This window comes from Pseudorca crassidens, chromosome 8, assembly GCF_039906515.1.
Source record: "Pseudorca crassidens isolate mPseCra1 chromosome 8, mPseCra1.hap1, whole genome shotgun sequence".
NCBI lineage: Eukaryota > Metazoa > Chordata > Mammalia > Artiodactyla > Delphinidae > Pseudorca > Pseudorca crassidens.
The window spans coordinates 58,836,672-58,861,338 of record NC_090303.1 but is presented as its reverse complement, the minus strand read 5'-3'; the positions used below and the strand labels follow the sequence as shown (position 1 = coordinate 58,861,338).

At 40.8% G+C, this 24,667-nt stretch overlaps 1 long non-coding RNA gene across 2 annotated transcripts in view; it reads right to left on the bottom strand.

The window, feature by feature from the left end:
* The window catches only part of LOC137229132 (uncharacterized), a 143,481-nt gene that overhangs the window by 5,589 nt on the left and 113,225 nt on the right, over window positions 1-24,667 (bottom strand). For both annotated transcript variants that reach the window (XR_010945554.1, XR_010945553.1), the window contains exons 4-5: window positions 11,622-11,736; window positions 1,100-1,227 (exon numbers count right to left, since the gene is read on the bottom strand). This is a non-coding gene — a long non-coding RNA (uncharacterized lncRNA). The remainder of the gene's footprint in view (window positions 1-1,099; window positions 1,228-11,621; window positions 11,737-24,667) is intronic.

The window sequence follows — 24,667 nt, the reverse complement described above, 5'->3', positions numbered from 1 at the left end:
ATTTCCCTTCCTCTCTGAAGATAACAGTCATTATTCCCTGAAGTTTTGCCCTGATCTCTGCGTTGCCTCTGTGTCCTTTACCATACTTGCATCGTGGGACAGATAACTCAGTGTGCAGCTCCAACATGGCTTGAGCCAAATTAACATGAAGAAATCATTATTGAAATTTTCTTCTTTTTGTTTCTGGAGATACTGCACCATACTGAGTCTCTTCCTAATATATTTGACCCCTCCTCTCTCCCTTCAATGCATCCTCTTCTCTCCTTCTTTAATCGAGGGGCCATCATTTGATGGATCTGCTACTCTTCTGTTTCTAAATTTAAAAAGAAAAGACCCCCAACTCGGAGCTTTCCTTATTCTCATAGGTTCAACTAGTAGCTCTGTGTGAATCTATAGTGCTTCAATCTCTATTTCCAAACTGTTTCGTACACGAGACCTGGTTCTATATGCCTACTGCCTATCAGACATTTCCCTTTGAAGATTCTGACACAGTTCAAATGCAACATGTTTGCACCAAACTAACATCAAACCAATTTTCCACAGAATGAATGTCTGCTCCCAGTAGCATCTCCTTCACTCAGCCTCTCAGACTTGAAACTCGAGAACCAGTCAGTCTTACCTTTAATCTCAATAGCTGGCAACACTCAGCTGATGCTTACTCAGAATTTGAGAGTGTTCTACGTACTAGAGACTGTGGTGAGGTTAATGCTATGACAGGTTTAGGTCATGGTCTCTGCTCAAGGTGTTACCGTCTGTGATCTGGAAGTGCATGAGACTCAAGTTAGGGGTGTGTCTGCGCATCTTCTAGATCACTACTGTTGCAGGCTGGGCTCTCCAGGAGGCAGACTCTGAGGTGGAGATTAATGCACAGAAAGTTTGGGGGCGGTGCTCTTGAGGTCAACACCCGAGTAGAGGAAGAGAAAGAAGCAGGAGTGGGCAAAGGGAAAAGTTGAGCTGTGCTGTCTTTGTGGCGGCCTCAGCAGACAGACGCTAAGGGGAGTTCAGAAGCTGAGACAGCAACTCTTCATAGAAGGAACCAGAGCTTTATATTTCCATGGACCAGTCATTGGATGCAGGCGACCTTAGGAAAGGGGCTGACCTTGGACAAAGCAGCTCCCTTTAGGAGAGGCAATCCCCGAGGGCTTTCTGTCAGCAGTGGGGAGAGTCACACCTTCATCCCCGAAGGGACATGTGGCTTGTGGTGCTGCTTCCCGGCATCCACGAGATCTGTGGACTTAAGCATAGTCTTGGTCACCTCAGAGGTAGATAACAAATAGTCAGGGGTTGGTTGACTGAGTAAAGAATTCAGAAAGAATGAGGTAATCTTTCATTCATTCATTGTATTTCATGCCAACTGAACCCACTCAGGCTGCATTAGGTATTAAAGATAAAATGATAAAATTCACAGGCTCAGCCTTAAATAAGCTTGCAGTCTGGTAGGGACTACCAAAAAGTAAGCAAATACTATAATACCATGAGAATTATAAAACAGAGGATTATGGACTAAAAATGCATTTTCAAAGAAGATTTAGGACATGAAAAATACCAAATGAAAAAAGAGAATACAAACTGTTTAAACAGATTTGTTTAAGCATATTTTCCAGCATATGTTTTTGTTAAACCAGTGCTAAAAAATCCCTTGCAATCTGATTTGTAAACTTTCTGAACTATTTTTAAAAATTACCATTCACCTAGAAACACTACATGCACTGAACTGTTACAGGCAATATTGTCCTTGTCTTTTTTGCAGCTTTATTTTTTTTCTTTCTCTAAATATGTAAAAATGTATAAATATATGTATAGAAAAAAATTCTGGAAAGAAATTTATCGATTAACAGTACTTATAACCCCAAGTTGTTGACTTTTGTCTTAATTTTTCTTCTCTTTAAGCTTGTTTTTTTTTTTTTTTTTGGTCTTGACCAAATTTTCCACTATAAGTCTGAGTGCCTTTTATAATGAAAGAAAAAGACTTTAAAATACAGTGTGAAAGTGTGACAAAGTCATGTGAACACAGAAGAAGAAAACTCAGAGCCGTTAAGTGAGGGAGAGCTTCTCAGAAGAGGCATCACCTACGCCACGCCAAGCATGGAAGGTGAGTCGGAACGGCCAGGAGAAGGGAGGGGGCTCACGGTGCCTGTGCTTGAAGGACCTTTCAAGCAGAAAGGATGAAATGTGCCCCTGCCCCTGGATGTGAAGAAGCATGTAGGGTGAACTGCAAGTTCAGAAGGTCTGAGAACTAGGGAGCTTTTGAGTGGTGAGAGATGAGGCTGGAAGGGCAAGAAGCAGGCAGATCGTGAAGGGCTGGAGGAACAGGAATGTGGACTTCATCTGGGAGCCCCAGGCAGATGCTCCCACGACACCTAATACAGCTGAAAAGGACCCATGGCCGAATAAGGTATTGATTTTTTTTTTTTTCATTTTAACATCTTTATTGGAGAATAATTGCTTTACAATGGTATGTTAGTTTCAGCTTCACAACAAAATGAATCAGTTATATATATACATATGTTCCCATATCTCTTCCCGCTTGCGTCTCCCTCCCTCCCACTCTCCCTGTCCCACCCCTCTAGGTGGTCACAAAGCACCGAGCTGATCTCCCTGTGCTATGCGGCTGCTTCCCACTAGCTATCTACCTTACGTTTGGTAGTGTATATATGTCCATGCCTCTCTCTCGCTTTGTCACCGTTTACCCTTCCCCCTCCCCATAGCCTCAAGTCCATTCTCTAGTAGTAAGTCTGTGTCTATATTCCTGTTTCACCCCTAGGTTTTCATGACATTTTTTTTTCTTAAATTCCATATATATGTGTTAGCATACGGTATTTGTCTCTCTCTTTCTGACTGACTTCACTCTGTATGACAGACTCTAGGTCTATCCACCACATTACAAATAGCTCAATTTCGTTTCTTTTTATGGCTGAGTAATATTCCATTGTATATATGTGCCACATCTTCTTTATCCATTCATCCGATGATGGACACTTAGGTTGTTTCCATCTCCGGGCTATTGTAAATAGAGCTGCAATGAACATTTTGGTACATGACTCTTTTTGAATTATGGTTTTCTCAGGGTATATGCCCAGTAGAGGGATTGCTGGGTCATATGGTAGTTCTATTTGTAGTTTTTTAAGGAACCTCCATACTGTTCTCCACTGTGGCTGTATCAATTTACATTCCCACCAACAGTGCAAGAGGGTTCCCTTTTCTCCACACCCTCTCCAGCATTTATTGTTTCTAGATTTTGTGATGATGGGCATTCTGACTGGTGTGAGATGATAGCTCATTGTAGTTTTTTTTTTTTTTTTTTTCTCATTGTAGTTTTGATTTGCATTTCTCTAATGATTAGTGATGTTGAGCATTCTTTCATGTGTTTGTTGGCACTCTGTATATCTTCTTTGGAGAAATGTCTATTTAGGTCTTCTGCCCATTTTTGGATTGGGTTGTTTGTTTTTTTGTTACTAAGCTGCATGAGCTGCTTATAAATTTTGGAGATTAATCCTTTGTCGGTTGCTTCATTTGCAAATATTTTCTCCCATTCTGAGGGTTGTCTTTTGGTCTTCTTTATGGTTTCCTTTGCTGCGCAAAAACTTTTAAGTTTCATTAGGTCCCATTTGTTTACTTTTGTTTTTATTTCCATTTCTCTAGGAGGTGGGTCAAAAAGGACCTTGCTGTGATTTATGTCATAGAGTGTCCTGCCTATGTTTTCCTCTAAGAGTTTGATAGTTTCTGGCCTTACATTTCGGTCTTTAATCCATTTTGAGCTTATTTTTGTGTATGGTGTTAGGGAGTGATCTAATCTCATACTTTTACATGTAGCTGTCCAGTTTTCCCAGCACCACTTATTGAAGAGGCTGTCCTTTCTCCACTGTACATTCCTGCCTCCTTTGTCAAAGATAAGGTGACCATATGTGCGTGGGTTTATCTCTGGGCTTTCTATCCTGTTCCATTGATCTATATTTCTGTTTTTGTGCCAGTACCATACTGTCTTGATTACTGTAGCTTTGTAGTATAGTCTGAAGTCAGGAAGCCTGATTCCTCCAGCTCCGTTTTTCGTTCTCAAGATTGCTTTGGCTATTCAGGGTCTTTTGTGTTTCCATACAAATTGTGACATTTTTTGTTCTAGTTCTGTGAAAAATGCCAGTGGTAATTTGATAGGGATTGCATTGAATCTGTAGATTGCTTTGGGTAGTAGAGTCATTTTCACAATGTTGATTCTTCCAATCCAAGAACATGGTATATCTCTCCATCTATTTGTATCATCTTTAATTTCTTTCATCAGTGTCTTATAATTTTCTGCATACAGGTCTTTTGTCTCCTTAGGTAGGTTTATTCCTAGATATTTTATTCTTTTTGTTGCAATGGTAAATGGGAGTGTTTTCTTGATTTCACTTCCAGATTTTTCATCCTTAGTGTATAGGAATGCCAGAGATTTCTGTGCATTAATTTTGTATCCTGCAACTTTACCAAATTCATTGATGAGCTCTAGGAGTTTTCTGGTAGCATCTTGAGGATTCTCTATATATAGTATCATGTCATCTGCAAAGAGTGACAGCTTTACTTCTTCTTTTCCGATTTGGATTCCTTTTATTTCCTTTTCTTCTCTGATTGCTGTGGCTAAAACTTCCAAAACTATGTTGAATAAGAGTGGTGAGAGTGGGCAACCTTGTCTTGTTCCTGATCTTAGTGGAAATGCTTTCAGTTTTTCACCATTGAGGACGATGTTGGCTGTGGGTTTGTCATATATGGCCTTTATTATGTTGAGGAAAGTTCCCTCTATGCCTACTTTCTGCAGGGTTTTTATCATAAATGGGTGTTGAATTTTGTCAAAAGCTTTCTCTGCATCTATTGAGATGATCATATGGTTTTTCTCCTTCAATTTGTTAATATGGTGTATCACGTTGATTGATTTGCGTATATTGAAGAATCCTTGCATTCCTGGAATAAACCCCACTTGATCATGGTGTATGATCCATTTAATGTGCTGTTGGATTCTGTTTGCTAGTATTTTGTTGAGGATTTTTGCATCTATGTTCATCAGTGATATTGGCCTGTAGTTTTCTTTCTTTGTGACATCCTTGTCTGGTTTTGGTATCAGGGTGATGGTGGCCTCGTAGAATGAGTTTGGGAGTGTTCCTCCCTCTGCTATATTTTGGAAGAGTTTGAGAAGGACAGGTGATAGCTCTTCTCTAAATGTTTGATGGAATTCGCCTGTGAAGCCATCTGCTCCTGGGCTTTTGCTTGTTGGAAGATTTTTAATCATAGTTTCAATTTCAGTGCTTGTGATTGGTCTGTTCATATTTTCTATTTCTTCCTGATTCAGTCTTGGCAGGTTGTGCCTTTCTAAGAATTTGTCCATTTCTTCCAGGTTGTCCATTTTATTGGCATAGAGTTGCTTGTAGTAATCTCTCATGATCTTTTGTATTTCTGCAGTGTCAGTTGTTACTTCTCCTTTTTCATTTCTAAATCTATTGATTTGAGTCTTCTCCCTTATTTTCTTGATGAGTCTGGCTAATGGTTTATCAATTTTGTTTATCCTTTCAAAGAACCAGCTTTTAGTTTTATTGATCTTTGCTATCGTTTCCTTCATTTCTTTTTCATTTATTTCTGATCTGATTTTTATGATTTCTTTCCTTCTGCTAACTTTGGGGATTTTTTGTTCTTCTTTCTCTAATTGCTTTAGGTGCAAGGTTAGGTTGTTTATTCGAGATGTTTCCTGTTTCTTAAGGTAGGATTGTATTGCTATAAACTTCCCTCTGAGAACTGCTTTTGCTGCATCCCATAGATTTTGAGTTGTCGTGTCTCCATTGTCATTTGTTTCTAGGTATTTTTTGATTTCCTCTTTGATTTCTTCAGTGATCACTTCGTTATTAAGTAGTGTATTGTTTAGCCTCCATGTGTTTGTATTTTTTACAGATCTTTTCCTGTAATTGATATCTAGTCTCATAGCGTTGTGGTCAGAAAAGATACTTGATACAATTTCAATTTTCTTAAATTTACCAAGGCTTGATTTGTGACCCAAGATATGATCTATCCTGGAGAATGTTTCATGAGCACTTGAGAAAAATGTGTATTCTGTTGTTTTTGGATGGAATGTCCTATAAATATCAATTAAGTCCATCTCGTTTAATGTATCATTTAAAGCTTGTGTTTCCTTATTTATTTTCATTTTGGATGATCTGTCCATTGGTGAAAGTGGGGTATTAAAGTCCCCTACTATGAATGTGTTACTGTCGATTTCCCCTTTTATGGCTGTCAGTATTTGCCTTATGTATTGAGGTGCTCCTATGTTGGGTGCATAAATATTTACAATTGTTATATCTTCTTCTTGGATCGATCCCTTGATCATTATGTAGTGTCCTTCTTTGTCTCTTCTAATAGTCGTTGTTTTAAAGTCTATTTTGTCTGATATGAGAATTGCTACTCCAGCTTTCTTTTGGTTTCCATTTGCATGAAATACCTTTTTCCATCCCCTTACTTTCAGTCTGTATGTGTCTCTAGGTCTGAAGTGGGTCTCTTGTAGACAGCAAATATATGCATCTTGTTTTTGTATCCATTCAGCCAATCTGTGTCTTTTGGTGGGAGCATTTAGTCCATTTACATTTAAGGTAATTATCGATATGTATGTTCCCATTCCCATTTTCTTAATTGTTTTGGGTTCGTTATTGTAGGTCTTTTCCTTCTCTTGTGTTTCTTGCCTAGAGAAGTTCCTTTAGCAGTTGTTGTAGAGCTGGTTTGGTGGTGCTGAACTCTCTCAGCTTTTGCTTGTCTGTAAAGGTTTTAATTTCTCCATCAAATCTGAATGAGATCCTTGCTGGGTAGAGTAATCTTGGTTGCAGGTTTTTCTCTTTCAACACTTTCAATATGTCCTGCCACTCCCTTCTGGCTTGCAGAGTTTCTGCTGAAAGATCAGCTGTTAACCTTATGGGGATTCCCTTGTGTGTTATTTGTTGTTTTTCCCTTGCTGCTTTTAATATGTTTTCTTTGTATTTAATTTTTGACAGTTTGATTAATATGTGTCTTGGCGTATTTCTCCTTGGATTTATCCTGTATGGGACTCTCTGTGCTTCCTGGACTTGATTAACTGTTTCCTTTCCCATATTAGGGAAGTTTTCAACTATAATCTCTTCAAATATTTTCTCAGTCCCTTTCTTTTTCTCTTCTTCTTCTGGAACCCCTATAATTCGAATGTTGGTGCGTTTAATGTTGTCCCAGAGGTCTCTGAGACTGTCCTCAGTTCTTTTCATTCTTTTTTCTTTATTCTGCTCTGCAGTAGTTATTTCCACTATTTTATCTTCCAGGTCACTTATCCGTTCTTCTGCCTCAGTTATTCTGCTATTGATCCCATCTAGAGTATTTTTCATTTCATTTATTGTGTTGTTCATCATTGTTTGTTTCATCTTTAGTTCTTCTAGGTCCTTGTTAACTGATTCTTGCATTTTGTCTATTCTTTTTCCAAGATTTTGGATCATCTTTACTATCATTATTCTGAATTCTTTTTCAGGTAGACTGCCTATTTCCTCTTCATTTGTTAGGTCTGGTGGGTTTTTATCTTGCTCCTTCATCTGCTGTGTGTTTTTCTGTCTTTTCATTTTGCTTATCTTACTGTGTTTGGGGTCTCCTTTTTGCAGGCTGAAGGTTCGTAGTTCCTGTTGTTTTCTGTGTCTGTCCCCAGTGGCTAAGGTTGGTTCAGTGGGTTGTGTAGGCTTCCTGATGGAGGGGACTAGTGCCTGTGTTCTGGTGGATGAGGCTGGATCTTGTCTTTCTGGTGGGCAGGTCCACGTCTGGTGGTGTGTTTTGGGGTGTCTGTAGACTTATTATGATTTTGGGCAGCCTCTCTGCTAATGGGTGGTGTTGTGTTCCTGTCTTGCTAGTTGTTTGGCATAGGATGTCCAGCACTGTAGCTTGCTGGTCGTTGAGTGAAGCTGGGTGCTGGCTTTGAGATGAGATCTCTGGGAGATTTTCGCCGTTTGATATTATGTGCAGCTGAGAGGCCTCTTGCGGACCAGTGTCCTGAAGTTGGCTCTCCCACGTCAAAGGCACAGCACTAACTCCTGGCTGCAGCACCAAGAGCCTTTCATCCACAGGGCTCCTTAATTTGGGATGATTCGTTGTCTATTCATGTATTCCTCAGATGCAGGGTACATCAAGTTGATTGTGGAGCTTTAATCCGCAGCTTCTGAGGCTGCTGGGAGAGATTTCCCTTTCTCTTCTTTGTTCTCACAGCTTTGGATTCGGCCCCGCCTGTGCGTGTAGGTTGCCAGAGGGCGTCTGTTCTTTGCTCAGACAGGACGGGGTTAAAGGAGCCGCTGATTCGGAGGCTCTGGCTCACTCAGGCCGGGGGCGGGGGGCGGGGGGGGGGGTGTAGGGAGGGTCACGGAGTGTGGGGCGGGCCTGCGGCGGCAGAGGCCGGCATGACGTTGCACCAGCCTGAGGCGCGTCGTGCGTTCTCCCGGGGGAGTTGTCCCTGGATCCTGGGACTCTGGCAGTGGCGGGCTGCACAGGCTCCCCGGAAGGGGGTGTGGATAGTAACCTGTGTTCGCACACAGTCTTCTTGGTGGCGGCAGCAGCGGCCTTAGCGTCTCATGTCTGTCTCTGGGCTCCGCACTTTTAGCCGCGGCTCGCGCCCGTCTCTGGAGCTCTCTTAAGCAGCGTTCTTAATCCCCTCTCCTCGTGCACCAGGAAACAAAGAGGGACGTAAAAGTCTCTTGCCTCTTCGGCAGGTCCAGACTTTTCCCCGGATTCCCTCCCGTCTAGCCGCGGTGCACTAACGCCCTGCAGGCTGTGTTCACGCTGCCAACCTCAGTCCTCTCCTGGCGCTCCGACAGAAGCCGGAGCCTCAGCTCCCAGCCCCGCCCGCCCCGTCGGGCGAGCAGACAAGCCTCTCGGCTGGTGAGTGCCGGTCGGCCCCGATCCTTTGCGCTGGAATCTCTCCGCTTTGCCCTCCGCACCCCTGTTGCTGTGCTCTCCTCCGCGGCTCCAAAGCTCCCCCACTCCGCCACCCGCAGTCTCCGCTTCCGAAGCTCCCCCACTCCGCCACCCACAGTCTCCGCCCGCGAAGGGGCTTCCTAGTGTGTGGACACTTTTCCTCCTTCACAGCTCCCTCCCACTGGTGCAGGACCCGTCCCTATCCTTTTGTCTCTGTTTAGTTTTTTCTTTTGCCCTAACCAGGTACGTGGGGGGTTCCTTGCCTTTTGGGAGGTCTGAGGTCTTCTGCCAGCGTTCAGTAGGTGCTACGTAGGAGTTGTTCCACGCGTAGATGTATTTCTGGTGTATCTGTGGGGAGGAAGGTGATCTCCGAGTCTTACTCTTCCGCCATCTTCCCGGAAGTCTCCCAAGGTGTTGATTAATGGTTGCTGTTTTGTAAAACTCATTTAGAAACAAAAAGTGATTTAGAATGAAAAGCTTCATGCGTGGCATAAAGTTTCCCAGCCACAGCAAGGTGACCTGACTCAGGCAGGGAAATCAGTCTGCTGAACATGGGGAGAAGACGATTTAGACACGAACACCTGCATGCGTGCACGCCCACACCCCCTTAAGACTCTAGCATCTGTATTTTGAAAAGGAGAAGAACAGAGCCAGCCCAGGCTCACTTTGCAGACTTCAGAGGTGAGCACCAAGCTTCTCAGGTAGCCCTTACCCATGACTCTGCACTCTCCACAGGTCACTAACAGTGTTAACTGTTTGCAGCATGGGAACCCATTACAAACACATGTTCGGGCCTTCCCTGTCTAAAGCTGCCGGGATGTGTTTTGCTGAGCATTTATCTTCCCTTTGCAGAGCTCAGCACGTCTACGTGGTGTGCACCAGCTGGGCTGGGCTGCCTGGGGAAGCCTGGAGATCTGCCTTTCTCTAGGGCACCTTGGATAGCACCCACGCTGTGTCCCTGCCTCCATCCTCGGTGTGTGTGTGTGTGTGTGTGGAGAACCAGCGGGCACCGCGGGCACCGCTTTTGCTCCTGCACTGGCCCCTCCTCCTCCAGCCCCACCAGCGCTGCCTGGTGGACTGTTACCCTCTCTCACTCAGACAGTTGCAATACTTCTCACTGCAGCCCTGCTCCCTCCACCTGTTCTCCACTCGACCACCTGGACAATCTCTGAAGCAGAGAAATGAGGGAGTCGCCTGCTCAAATGACTCTGAATGACTCTGATTACCTCTGGCAGAGTCCAAACTCCCCCGCCCTGTTTTCCAGGCCCGTCACCTACTCACGGCCCTCCACAGTCTGGCCTCAGGCTTCCTCTGTGGACCCATGTGGGAGCACTTGCCATCAGAGACACAGACATCGCAGGCTCACCCCTCACAGCCCTGCTTATTCTGTAATATTTTCACCTTCTTTGCCAGGGTGTGGTGGGAAGTATGAACTTTGGAATCAGCCCAGCCTGGGTTTTATTCCGGTAATAGCATTACTGAGTATGAGATCTAGGATAAGATATTTAATCTCCCTTACAAATGAGGAACTGTAGCGGGAGGGGGCTTATCCTGTTGCCTTAGCTTCCCAGTGAATCTCCGGGGTGGCCATGAGGTGATAAGGAACCCCATGTGAAAGAGTAGAACAAGACATATTCCTTGGGATTTACAAAGAGGGGCCTACGGGATCCAGCAATCACGGCCCCAAAAGACTGTGTGAGAGAAGGCTAGAGAGGAAGTGAACTTCATGAGGTTTACACATTCAATTTGCCCAGTAACCTCATCTCACTGGAGGTGAGAGGGCAGAATCTCTCTCAAGATAGAGGGTGAAGCTTTCCGCCAAAAAACCCTCCTCAGAAAAATTCCCCTTTCCCCTCTCTCGGTGCCTAGTTGAGACGTCAGCCTCAACATCCCTTTACAGAAACAAAGATGTTAGTTAAAAAATCATGACACCACAACACATGAGCTGTCCAAGGGAAAAATGTAGCAAGAGGCAACCAATTACTACCAGAGCAACTGGGTGGTGGCCAATGTGGTTGCAGCAGCCAAAGTGTCTTGTTTCTCAAAAGCTCTGCTGAGAATTTATTGCCCATCTTCTTCTAGTCAAGGAAGGTTCGTTGTAAGGTTGCCAGCTTGCTCAAATAAAGAGAGAAGGCTATTGAACAATTGCAGGGGCAGCTCATGCAGTCAGGCACAGCTGGTCTTCATGGGGACTGCAGATGGGCACTGGGAAGCCAGGAGGGATCCAGGCAGATTTAAACCTGACCTGAGTCTGAAGTTTTGTATTAGTCTGGTCTGGACTTTGTCATACCTGAAATTGGGACTGGTTTCATAACTGCAAGTGAGAAGGAAAGGTAGGAATCTGGTATTGTCGAATTTCTGACAGACTGTGTTTGAAGGAGATAAAGGTGTTTCTAGACTGAAGCCTAGTTCATTGGGCTCCTTCAGTAAATAAGTATATCCAGTATGTAAAAACATCTAGAATAGTGTTTGGCATATAGTAAGTGCTCAATAATTACTAGCTATACTAACAATGGTTATTATTATTATAGTATGATCACCCAGTGCCTGGCACAGAGTATTATGATGAGTTATTCAAGTGCATATCTCTCCCTCCACTAGACCAACACTCCCTTTGTTCCATAAGTAGTAGGTCTGGTAAGAGCAACCTGCATGAACATGATTCTCTGTACCCAACAAGGATGAGCCACGATACTCACAGAAAATAGTGGGACCTGGAGAGCTTGATGCACAACAGCAGAGCATGTGTTCATTGGCTCTGACCGACTACTGCACCGACATGCTGGAGTTCTGGATTCTCTTCAGATACGACTTCTGACAAGAAACAGGGGCAAAAAGATGTAAGCGAGAGAGATAGAAGAGAAGAGAAAGGACATCTCTAGGTGGCCTACTGCATGCCAGGGACTGCGCTGGGCCCTTTACATTTGGTATCTCATTTAACAAGATTAAATAATGAACAAGTGCAAATGGTGGCTTTTATCACCCTCACAGAACATGGATACATTTTAAAAATGTGAAATGCTGGTCCAGAGAGCTCTGAGCCTTTTTTCTTCCATTATAATTCTTGTGTAAACATGAAACTACACAAGTTTAAAGATGGAGCCTCCCGGGCTTCCCTGGTGGCGCAGTGGTTGACAGTCCGCCTGCCGATGCGGGGGACACGAGTTCGTGCCCCGATCCGGGAGGATCCCACATGCCGCGGAGCGGCTGGGCCCGTGAGCCATGGCCGCTGAGCCTGCGCGTCCGGAGCCTGTGCTCCACAACGGGAGAGGCCACAACAGTGAGAGGCCCATGTACCGCAAAAAAAAAAAAAGATGGAGCCTCCCTGGACACAAGCATAAGAGTTCCTAATATAATCAAAATCCTCTTATTTATTTTCTTGCCTAAGTGGCTTCTCCCAGGAGGACAGCAGTTGCATTTCTTTCGTTCTGTGTGGCAGCAGTTGCAAATTAATGTTCTCTGCCATCAAAACAGCTCTACACACTTCTGCCAAAGGTAGTTATCTCATCTGATAACAGGTACAGCCTTGAGACGGTGGAGTTTTAAACCCCAGATCTTAGAAAGTCTGGGCAATTAGCCACTCACTTGCAGAAAAGAGCAAGGAAGGCCAAGACAGCAGTAAAACAAAAACTTGTATGACAGCTGTTGTTCCAAATAATATCTGCAATTATGCTTCTAGATTGTTCTCTCCATCTATAGGCTAGAGTAAGTGAATTGAGGTGGTAAATAGGAGGAAAAAGAAGGCAAAGAATGGAGAGGTGATGAATAATTAGCAGGTTCTCAGCTTAGCATTCCAGGTGGTGGGTATTAGCTGGAGAATGCCTTCACTTTCAAACAGGGATCGGAAGGCATACGCCTAAGAAAAAGCTACAGAAATGTCACTTGAGAGAGAATTTTAGAATCAAGATATATATGAAGCACATTAAATGAAGGATATACTACAAGATTAGAATTACATCTATACACAAACCCGTAGAATTAAGTTATACCAGTATAAAAATCTGTTGAATTAAATACATAGGTTTTTGATGTTTATCAGCCAGAGTGTATTTTTCAGTTTAGAAGTTGCTTGTGGGAAAAACTACTGGCTCTAGAATAAGCATTTCTTGGCATGGATCTTAGCATGGTTGTATCTGGAAAGAATTTACTTCCAGAGACCTGGCTGGAGACAGGAGGTGAATTCAGTCATAAATACATCTACATGGTTTGGTTCAGTAAAAACTCCATGTACCCTGTTAAAAGAATATTACTTTATCTTTCACTACTTACGTTGAACAATTCTAAAACCTAACTGTCTTGCTCATCTGGTTTCAGGTTTATATGGAAAAGTGGGCATAAGAAGTCCACTTAGTTCAAAGCTTGTGGCATGTGGGGTTAGAGGCCTCCAGTTAGTGTCCCAGATTTGCCCCGACTGGCTCTGTGAGCAACATTGCCTCAGCAGACTCGTTGGCTGCCTACCGGCTATTCACTCTCTTCTTGCCCCTCACTTCAGAAACACCATTTTGCCCACAGCAGCAATATGTCCAACTCAGAATACTCACCGCCCAGGACTCCTTGCAGCTAAGGCTGAGGCTTCATTTTCTAACCTATTGAATATATTCTCTTATTACAACTGAGTGATCTCCTCTATTGCATGCATGGTTCTAGATTTTATTCTCAGAATATTACATTAAAAAGGAAATAGTGTGGGACTTCCCTGGTGGCGCAGTGGTTAAGAATCTGCCTGCCAGTGCAGGGGACACGGGTTCAATCTCTGGTCCGGGAAGATCCCACGTGCCACAGAGCAACAAAGCCCGTGCTCCACAACTACCGAAGCCAGCTCGCTTAGAGCCCGCGAGCCACAACAAGAGAAGCCACCGCAATGAGAAGCCCTCACACCGTGACGAAGAGTAGCCCCTGCTCGCCGCAACTAGAGGAAGCCCGTGTGCAGTAATGCACACGCATTGGGTTGCACACACAAGACCCAATGCAGACAAAAATAAATAAATAAAATAAATAAATTTATTAAAAAAAAAAAAGGAAATAGTAGTTTAACCATGACTCCAGTAAAAGGAACCAGGCTAAACGACCTCTTGCCCATCTTCTTGTCTACTTATCTGAAAAGGAGTCATTCTAGAACTAAGCTCCATTTGATGTGTGGCATCAGGGAGCCCTGACACTTAAGGGTAAGATTTCTATCAGAAGAATGAATCAGGTTTAAACTGGGAAATATTCAATTCAGAAACAATTTTTAGTTTTACAAGGTTTCACGTAGTGTTCACTGTTGACTATCTTTTAAAAAACTGAAGATCCCAGGATTGAAGAATCATAGGTACTTTTTAGTTTTCTTTATACTTCTCTCTGTTTTCCAAATATTCTACAATAAAGATTTACCACTCTATAACCAGAAAAGAAAGATATTTTGGAGTACAATGAAAGGGTTTAGAGAAAAAAAGAAAGGCCTGATAAATATAATTTCCTTAGAGAATAGCATTACATAAAATAATATTAATAAAAATAAATGTCAGCATTGACATTTTCATCAAATATGCTTTTGAATGTCAGCTGAAGTTTGCTTCTATCATGTGTGCATTCCAAGTAACTGAAATATTTAACGTCTGAGGATTTAATAAGATACTCTGTAAAATTCCCACTGATCTAATAATTTTTCTCCTTATGGACAGACAAGAGAAGCCCATTATCTTCAATGCAGGATTCTGCTTACATAAATAGCCTAAATCATGGGGCTGGAAACAAGAACTGAGCAAGTCCAAATAACTCCCGGCTAACACTAGTATGACATTTGGTTAGGGAAGATGTCCCAAGAGGAATGTAAACTATTTGTAAACATCCTGTTACTAAAACTCGGACATAAAAAGAATGACAAATGGACTGGATTCAGCAACTTGATTCTAAGCACGCATGCGTTTGGCTCCCGTGAATACATTTTTGGCACATACTATTTTTCATGTTCTCTTATGTGGATATCGTCCCTACCGTCTGAGGAAAGATCAATCAACATTTACTACTTGCCCAAGAACAGGTTGAGAGCAATCAGCACCCTCACTGCTGGCCCTGAGGTCGAGCAGAGTGAGTCACAGAATTCTCATTCCTTGCTGAGTCTCCCATCCAATTTCCCTCCAAGGCTCACCTCTGGGGACTGATTACAACCATCTGCTTAAGAGCTATAACTCTGACCAAAAACATTAAAAGCTACAAATTGTTAAACAGAAGGAATACAAGAACAACAAGGCAAAATGACTAGATCTCAAACCATGCTTGGAATTCATTATCCCCAAACAGCTTCCAGTGCATCCAGCTGAGATCTCAGAAGGTACCAGTCAAGTGGCGAGGGAGTGACAGGCTGAGGCTTCCACTGGAGTTGGACCAGTCCACGTATGGGTCCAGGAGCTCGGACACAGTGTTCGAATGTCACTGCTACATTTTCTCTGCTTACAGTCCAGCTCCATTTGGGAGAATTTGTGGAAGGGCTTTTTTTGGTCTGGGTAGTTTCTTTATTGGCAGATTTACTCTTTCAAGATATTTTTAAGGCAAAGGAAGTGTAATAGGAAACCTGCAGCATATTAAGAGTTAGATATTCCCTTGGAAAAAGTGGAATGATTAAGAGAACACTTTGAAGCAGGCAATGTGTGATCAATATGTGGAGAGAGAGGATCAAGACAAGGAAATCTTTACTAGAAAGAGACAAGAGAAGAGGATTTCAGTGTTAACGCCGTTTAAAAGCCAGGCGTTCCTCTGATAATGAACTGTAGCTACAAACCACAAGGGATAACTGCCTATTGCTTTATTAAAAAGTAAAAAGATGAGAATGTCTAGACAAGAAAAATATCAGAGATCATGTCTTAAATGTTCTTGTACTGGAAAACAGAAAACCTTATACAGTTCCTTCTCACTTTCCTGCTTTCTTACAACCAAAACCCAAGAGGTGAGGAATTGTGGAGGGAATTTTTCTGGGACCCAAGGCCATTCCCACATAAAAGACCGGCAGGTGCTTCAACATGCCTGAAGCCTTCCTTCTCATCAAAGGAGATAAGACAGTAGGTGCTCTGAGGGTAGGGTCAGTATCCGAATTTTTTTTACATCCCCTTCTCCCCAAATACTGTATTAACCACTGAGAAGCCTCTCAATAAACGCTAGATGCATTGAGTGAACTGAATTGTAATAACTTGGGTTTTTGTTGACCTTGTTCTTTAAGTCATATTTTCTGTCAGTTGTTTAGATTTGGATCTCAGTATGAATCGTACACAAGGCTTAGGAAAGATGAAAGAAGGATGGAGAACAAGGACTGATGAGTTCGGGATAACGTGAGTGAAATATGGTCTCGACTGCACCCATCTGTTAAATGAGGAAGATGGACGAGGATGACCTCTAAGTTCTTTCCAGCTTGAACACATTATGAGCTTTGCTACATCTCCCATCTCATTGATATTTTTGCTTTTAGCACCTCACAATTCGACCCCTCTCTGAAATACTGCATTTTCTATTCATTCCATCACTATTAATCTAAAATATTGGCATGTCCAACAAAGACGGGCTTTAAAATATTTACTAAATAAAATAGGAGACATCCCTATAACAGAATCCTATTGACAGTACGGCTGGTAACATATTGACATTGTCGCTAGACGGCCATTACTAAAGTGGAAAGTTGTTCATAAGTTAAAAAAAGTTAAAAACCATGATATCATAGTAAAGGAAACCCTGGAATATCTGCAAAGAGATTCACCAACATACGATTATCTCCCAATGGTGGGATTATGAGTGACTTTTATTTTTCTTTTTGGATTAATGCATTTTCTAATATTTTTACAATGAACATAGATTACTTATGCTATAAAACAGGAAAGAAATAAAAGACTGCATCTCAAATCATCCTAAAAAGACTGCTTGGGCTATTCTTAAACTTTCTATGGAAAGTGATTCCTTGCCCTCCATTTATCCATTCAAGGCTTCTTACTGACTTCACAGCGAGGCTGCAGATTTCCACTTGACCCAGAACTGGTCCTCCGGTTTGCATCAGCTCCACGTTCGCTAAGTCTCTCCCCAAACACTGCCTCTTCCCATTTCTTCTGGACTGGATCCAGTTAGCTTCTTCTAGGTTCCATCTTGTGTCACAGAGAATGAAAACAGGCTAAAAGCTCTATTCCCAGACTTCTCGGAGGCTGTGGTTCAATTTAGGTTCTGCAGTGAGATGCTCTCGCATGAAGATTAGAAGGCAGGAGGAGACGGATGCTATCTTCCTGCAGTGTTGCTGCTTAACACAGACACTGACACTGGCTGCAGCAGCCCAGCTCTACCAGCTCACGTGTGGTGGGTGGCCCTGGAGTGGCCAGATTGGTGGCAGTACAGTCTTGGCAGTTTCCTGATCTCTGCATCACAACTACTGTAGTGTGACCTTGAAGCCAAAAGAACCCCTGACTTATTCCTCCAGTCCTTCCAATGATACTGTAGGCACCTAATTCCCTGTGTTGCATCTCTTTCTGCTTGACATGCCTGGAGTGGTTTATTTTTCCTGCATTGAAACCTGAGAGACACATCATCCAGGCAGAGTCTATTGGCCATGTAAAGCCTGGTTCACATCCCATCTTCTCCATGAAGACGTCACTGAAGAGTGCGTAGATCTACCTAATACTAGACTAGAGCTGAGGAAACAGACTGCTGAAGGTTCCCTTGCAGGGCTTCAATTTGTTTTCTGTTTGGGGTTTCATTATAAGATTTCCTTGAACAAAGTGTTCCTTATCAAAAAGAGCTCTGGAACCCACTGGACAACCTTAAGACCAGAATCTTCTTGCAAAGAATATGCTATTTCTTGTAAAATATCTGTGATGTTGCAACCAAAAGGAATAGAGCCAAGAATGGGGTTCATTCTAGGCTTTCCTTGAGATATGGGACTTGCACGTTTCAATGCGGCTCCTTTTAGACATAAACCCCCACCCTTCCCACTTCAGTTAAGCCCTGCCCCATCTTCAGTGAGACAGGAAACAGCTGCTCATCATCCTGTCTTTAGCATCCTCTCGAGTCTGTGCAATCTCTCCTCCCCACCATTTTCAAATTTTTGTGCCTATCTAAAGTGAAATTTGAAGATTTCTGCAAAAGGATTGATGATTTAGATCATTTTGTGCATTGGGGCTGCAAGAAAATCGGCGTCTAGCAAGATCCTTACTGTGCTCTGTCCCATCACGGTAAGGATCAAAAATAAGAGCTTGAAATAGAAATGCCTCTTTTTCACCCATAAAGTTGAGTAGTTCATCTGACATACATGCAAAACTAATAATTGTAGATTTAGTACATTACTCTGTAAATCTGAACTTGAAGACCCACAAAATAATTTTGTTCGGACTACAGATCCTATAGAAGTGGGGATCACCACTCGGTCCCCAAAGATGTTATAAAGAAAGAACAGTATGATAATAATGATTCATATTAACACACCTTTTATCAAAAGCATTCTAATAACTTTTTAGACTCCATGTAGGGATGACATTGGGTATTTCTGCTCATCATCATCTTTGGGGTGAAGTACAGCAACTGTTTAATGATGCAAGGCCTGGTGATCATAGTGTTGGGAAGCACTGGAGAATCTAGTCACCAAAAGAAATGCTGAGAAGCATAAAAGTAACTCTGGGCAGTATTACATATTTTCTAGGGCCTGCAAGTACCATGGCCTCTTTAAATACATCAGGTCAATCTCATGTATGAGAGAGGCTTCCTCTGCCCCTGTCCCTCCTAACTTGCTGGGGCTTCTGTCTGGTTTCAACTCAGAGGAAGACGGTCTCCTTCCAAAGAGGCATCTCATGTGAGTTTGCATTTTCTTTATTTTTAATTATTTAATTGAAGTATAGTTGATCTACAATATTGTGTTAGTTTCAGGTGTACAGCATAGCAATTCATTTATATATATATATATATATGTTCTTTTTTTTTTTTTTTTTGGCTGCTCCACGTGGCTTATGAAACCTTAGTTCACTGACCAGGAATTGAACTCTGGGCCAAGGCAGTGAAAGCGCCAAGTCCTAACCACTGGACCACCAAGGAACTCCCCTACATATGTATGTGTGTGTGTGTGTGTGTGTGTGTGTGTGTGTGTGTGTGTGTGTGTGTGTGTGTGTATTCTTTTTCAGATTCTTTTCCCGTATAGGTTATTACAAAATATTGAGTATAGTTTCCTGTGCTATACAGTAGGTTCTTTGCATTTGCATTTAGACTTGGGATTTAGGAGGCAGACACACACCAAATAACTAAGTCAATGCGTGCCAAGAGAATTAGAAGAATGTAGCATTATTATTATTTTAATTACGTATAATTGCCTTATTAACCCTCATTTGCATAATAATTGGTAAAGCACTTAGCTAATACATGGCTATATTTGCAATTTTATTCACCCAGAATATTTCTATTCAGCATTTGTATAGCACCTATTGGTTTATGATGCTAATATAGTAGATTCATGTTTCTGTGAAGGCTTAAGTGAAAGAAGTTGAAAGCCAAGTCCATTATATTACCTTCTTATATAGAACCCTTCATCATGAAGGATTCCAAATTGCTTTACAAAGTACAGTGAAACATTTACAATGAATTCCTAAGGGGGCAGCTCCAGTGGTGTTAGCTGCGGCATTTCATTGCAGGAGCACTGTATTCAGCATTATGAGATTGATGGGGAAGGGGCAGATTTTACAATCTTATAGCCCTTGGGAACTCAGACCGTGTTATTTGCCAAGGTGTCTACAGTCCGGAGCAACGGAAAAATTAAACTCTGCTATTGACCTATTATTAGATGAAATTTTAGTCTTATAATATAAAGAAAGTATGCACAAAAGGAAAATATTTAGTGCAAAGGAAAAAAACCACCTTAATACAATAAGTGAGAAACGCATCATATGTAGAGAACGTGCTAGTAAATACCAAGTATTTGGTAACTACCATATTTTCTCAAGAACACAATTTTCCTTCTTTTTAATTGTTTGTTCAAGCATAACGTTCAGAGAAGTGCACAAACCACAAAGTGACAACTCAATGGATTTTTCACAAAGTGAGCTCCCCCATGTAACCAGTGATCTGTTGAAGAAACAGAACGTTACTAGGACCCCAGAGAGCTCCATATGCAACATCTCAGTTATTACCCAATATTCTAAAGGGAACTACTTTCCTGACTTATAACACAGTAGGGTAGTTTTGCCAGTTTTTGAACTTTACGCAGATAGAATTACACAGTATATACTCTTTTATAATGCCTTCTTTTGCTCATTTTTATGTCTGTGAATTTATCACATTAACTGTATATAGCAATAGTTCATTCACTTTGATTGCTGTCTAGTAGTCCATTGTGTAAATGTACTGTAAGGGAGGAAAAATATTTTTACTGTAAAGGAGGAAAAATATCTTTTTCCTCTACCCTTGTAAGTTCTTTTCTTTTTTTAAAAAACATCTTTATTGGAGTATAATTGCTTTACTCCATGGTGTGTTACTTTCTGCTTTATAACAGAGTGAATCAGCTATACATATACATGTATCCCCATATCTCCTCCCTTATAAGTTCTTAACTGGGACCCTACAACAAAAGACAGGTTAACAAGAGAAAAGCATACAGATTTATTTAATGTAAGTTTTATGTGACACAGGAGCCTTCATAAGGAAATGGAGACTTGAGGAAATGGTTAAATCTGGGTGTTTTTATGCTAGGTTTGATGAAGGGTGGAAAGTTGTGAAAAGATATGATAGGACAAAGGGTATGAGGTAAGTGCAGTAAACTGGGGGAAACTTAGCAAGGCCCATTCATTCAGATTCCTCTCTGTGTCCCTTCATCTTTAGAGACAAGGATGCTCTTTTCCTCTGAATATTGGGAGGCCATCTCTCACTTGACAACATGTGAGAGGTAAGAGGGTTTTTATGACCTACTTCAGGAGGAGATCAGAAAGTCCTTCCTGCACATGTAATTTCTCAAATTCCTTCAGTTTGACATATTCAATATGCCAAGGTACCATATTTTGAGGTAGTGTGTCCTGAACCCCATCAGTACTATAATTTATTTGACAAAGGATACATATGCAGAATATATAAAGAACTCAAATCATTAAGAAAAAGGCAGGCATCCCAATAGAAATGAGGATAAAAATTTGAGCAGAAATTCACTTCACTTTGACAGAAGTGAAAAGGTGATCAATCTCATTGATTATCAGGGGAATGCAAATTAAAACCAGAAGATACCACTATACTTCTAGCAGAAGGGCTAAATGGAAAAAGGCTAGCAATACTGAATGTTGGGAAGGTGTGATGATTCTGGTTGGCAGGCAAAATGGTACAACTACTTTGGAAAACTGTTTGACAGTTTCTTGAAAAGTTAAACATACATCTACCTCACTCCTAATCCTTCTCTAGATATTTACCTATTTACTGAAGATAAATGAAAAAATATATTCATATAAATACATGTTAAAAATGTTCATACAACTTTATCCATAGTAGCTTCAATCTGGAAATAATCCAAATGATCATCAATAGTATATTGGATAAATAAGTTTTTCTTCTTTTCAATAACTCAGAAACAGCTTTTTTAGCAAGCAGAAGGAAAGCAATAAAAAGGATCAGAGAAGAAAGTTATGAAATAGAGAACATAAACCAGTAGATAAAAGCAGTGAAGCCAGGAGTTGATCTTTCAAAAAGATCAACAAAAATTGACAAACTTTTAGCTAAACTAAACAAGAAAAGAGAGGAAACTCAAATTGCTAAAATCAGAAATGAAAGAGGGATATTATTACTGACCTTACAGAAATAAAAAGCATTATGAAGGAATACTATGAACAACTGTATGCCAACAATTTAGATAACTTAGATGAAACGGAAAAATCACTGGAAAGAAATGAACTACCAAATTTACTCAAGAAGAAAACAGAAAACCTGACTAAACCTAAAATAAGTAAAGAGATTGAGTTGAGAATCAAAAACCTCTTACAAAGAAAAGCCCAGGCCCAGATTTCTTCACTGATGAATTCTATCGAACATTTAAAGAGTAATCAATACCAATTCTTCACCAACTTTTCCAAAAAATAGAAGGGAAGACTTTTCAACTCATTCTGTGAGGCACTTTAACTTTGATATCAAAATCAGACAAAAGACATCACAAGGAAAGAAAACTATAGAGCAATATCTCTCCTGAATATTGACCCCAAAGTTCTCAAAATACTAGCAATATATAAAAAGATGATACACTATGCTCAAGTGGGATTTATCCCAGGAATTCAAGGTTGGTTTAACATCTGAAAATCAATTAGTGTAGTACACCACACCAATAGAATATGGACAAAAACTACATAATCATCTCAATAGATACAGAAGAAGCATTTGACAAAATTCAACACCACTTTTTGATAAAAACATTCAACAAACAAGGAACAGAAGGGAACTTCTTCAATCTGTTAAAAGACATCTATGGAAAAGCCAAAGCCAATATCATACTTAATGGTGTAAAGCTGAATGTTTTCCCCCTAAGATCAAGAACAAAACAAGGACGTCCACCCTTACCTTTTATATTCAACATTGTACTGGAAGGTCCAGCCAGGGCAATTAAGCCAGAAAATGAAATAAAAGTTGTATGGATTAAAGATGAAGAGATAAAATTATCTCTATTTGCATGACCTTGTATATAGAGAATCCTTTAAAATCCACTAAAAAACTATTAGAACTAATAAATGAGTTCAGCAAGGTTGCAGAATACAAGATCAACACACAAAACTCAATTGTATTGCTGTATGGTAGCAATGAACCAACCAAAATTATATTAAGAAAATAACTACATTTGCAATAGCACCAAGAAAGAATAAAATACTTAGGAATAAATTTAACAAAAAGTTATTGTTTAGTAGATTTAACAAAATTATGCATGCAAAACTCTTTTTCTGAAACCTATAAAATGTTGCTGAAAGAAATTAAAGAAGACCTAAATAAATGGAAAAGCATCACGTGTTAGTGGATCAGAAGATGTAATATTGTTAAGGTGTCAGTATTCCACAAATTGATCTATATTAGTACAATCCTTTTCAAAATCCCATTCTTTGTGGAAGTTGACAAACTGATCCTAAAATTCATATGAGAATACAAGGGATCCAGAACAGCCAAAGCAATCTGGAAAATGAAGAACGAAGTTGGAGAACCCACATGTCCCAGTTTCAAAATGTACTACAAAGCTGTTGTGTCCAAGACACTATGGTATTGGCATTAATGGTAGACATATAGATCAGTGAGTAACACTGATAAACCAGAAACAAATCTTTGTGGGAACAAAATACCATAAATAAACATGTATGTCAATTGATTTTTGACAAGGGTGCCAAAACAACTCAATGGGGAAAAGAATAGTGTCTTCACCAAATGGTACTTGGACAATTAGATATCCGCATGCAAAAAAAAATGAAGTTAGACCTCTTACCTCACATCATGTGCAAAGTACTCAAAGTGGATCAAACCTAAATGTAATAGCTAAAACTATAAAACTGTTAGAAGAAAATATGGGGGTAAATCTTTGTGACCCTTTATTAGGCAATGGGTTTTTATATATTGCACTAAAGTACAAGCAGCAAAAGAAAATAGGTAAATTGGGCATCATCAAAATTTAAAACTTTTGTGCTTCAAAAGACATCAGTAAGTGAAAAGACAACTCACTGAATAGGAGAAGAAATTTGGCACGTCATATATCTGATAAGGGACTTGTATCTAAAATACATAAAGGGACTTCCCTGGTGGTTCAGTGGTTGAGAATCCGCCTTCCAATACAGGGGACACGGGTTTGATCCCTGGTCGGGGAACTAAGGTGCCACACGCCATGGGGCAACTAAGCCCGTGTGCCACAACTAAAGAGCCTGCATGCAGCAACTACAGAACACATGCACTCAGGAGCCTGCTCATCACAACTAGAGAGAAGCCCACGTGACACAACAAAGAGCCCGAGTGCTGCAACTAAGACCCAACACAGCCAAAAAATAAATACATTTTAAAAATAAAATAAAACACATAAAGGTCTACTACAACTCCATTAAAAAAGACAACCCAATTGAAAAAAAGGCAAAGGATTCGAATAGACATTTCTCCTAAGATGTACAAATGGTCAACAAGCACATGAAAAAAATGCTCAACATCATTAACCATTTGTGAAATGCAAAACAAAACCACAATGAGATGTCACCTTACATCCAGTAGAACGACTAGAATAAAAAAGACAGATGATAATTCATGTTAGCAAGGAAATGGAGAAGTTAGAACCTTTATACACTGCTGGTGTGAATGTAAAATGATGCACCCATTTTGGAAAACAGTTTGGTGTTTCATCAAGTGGTTAAAGAGAGTTACCATATGATCTAAGCAATTCTACTCCTAGACAGAAATGAAAACGTGTCCATTCACAGATTGTATATGAATGTTCATAGTAGCATTATTCATAATAGCCAAAAAGTAGAAGCAACTCAAATGTCCCTCAACTGATGAATGGATAAATAAAATGTGATATATCCATACAATGTAATATTGTTCAGCGATAATGGAAAAGAAGTATTGATACATACTATAGTATGTATGAACCTTAAAAACATGGAAGAAGCCCGTCACGTAGACCACGTGTTATATGATTCCATTTATATGAAAGGTCCAGTCTAGGCAAGTCTATATAGACAGAAAATAAGGGGTATAGGATGCGGGATGGGTTGAGAAAATGACAGGTAAGAGGTATGGAGTTCCTTTCTGAGGTAATAAAAATGTT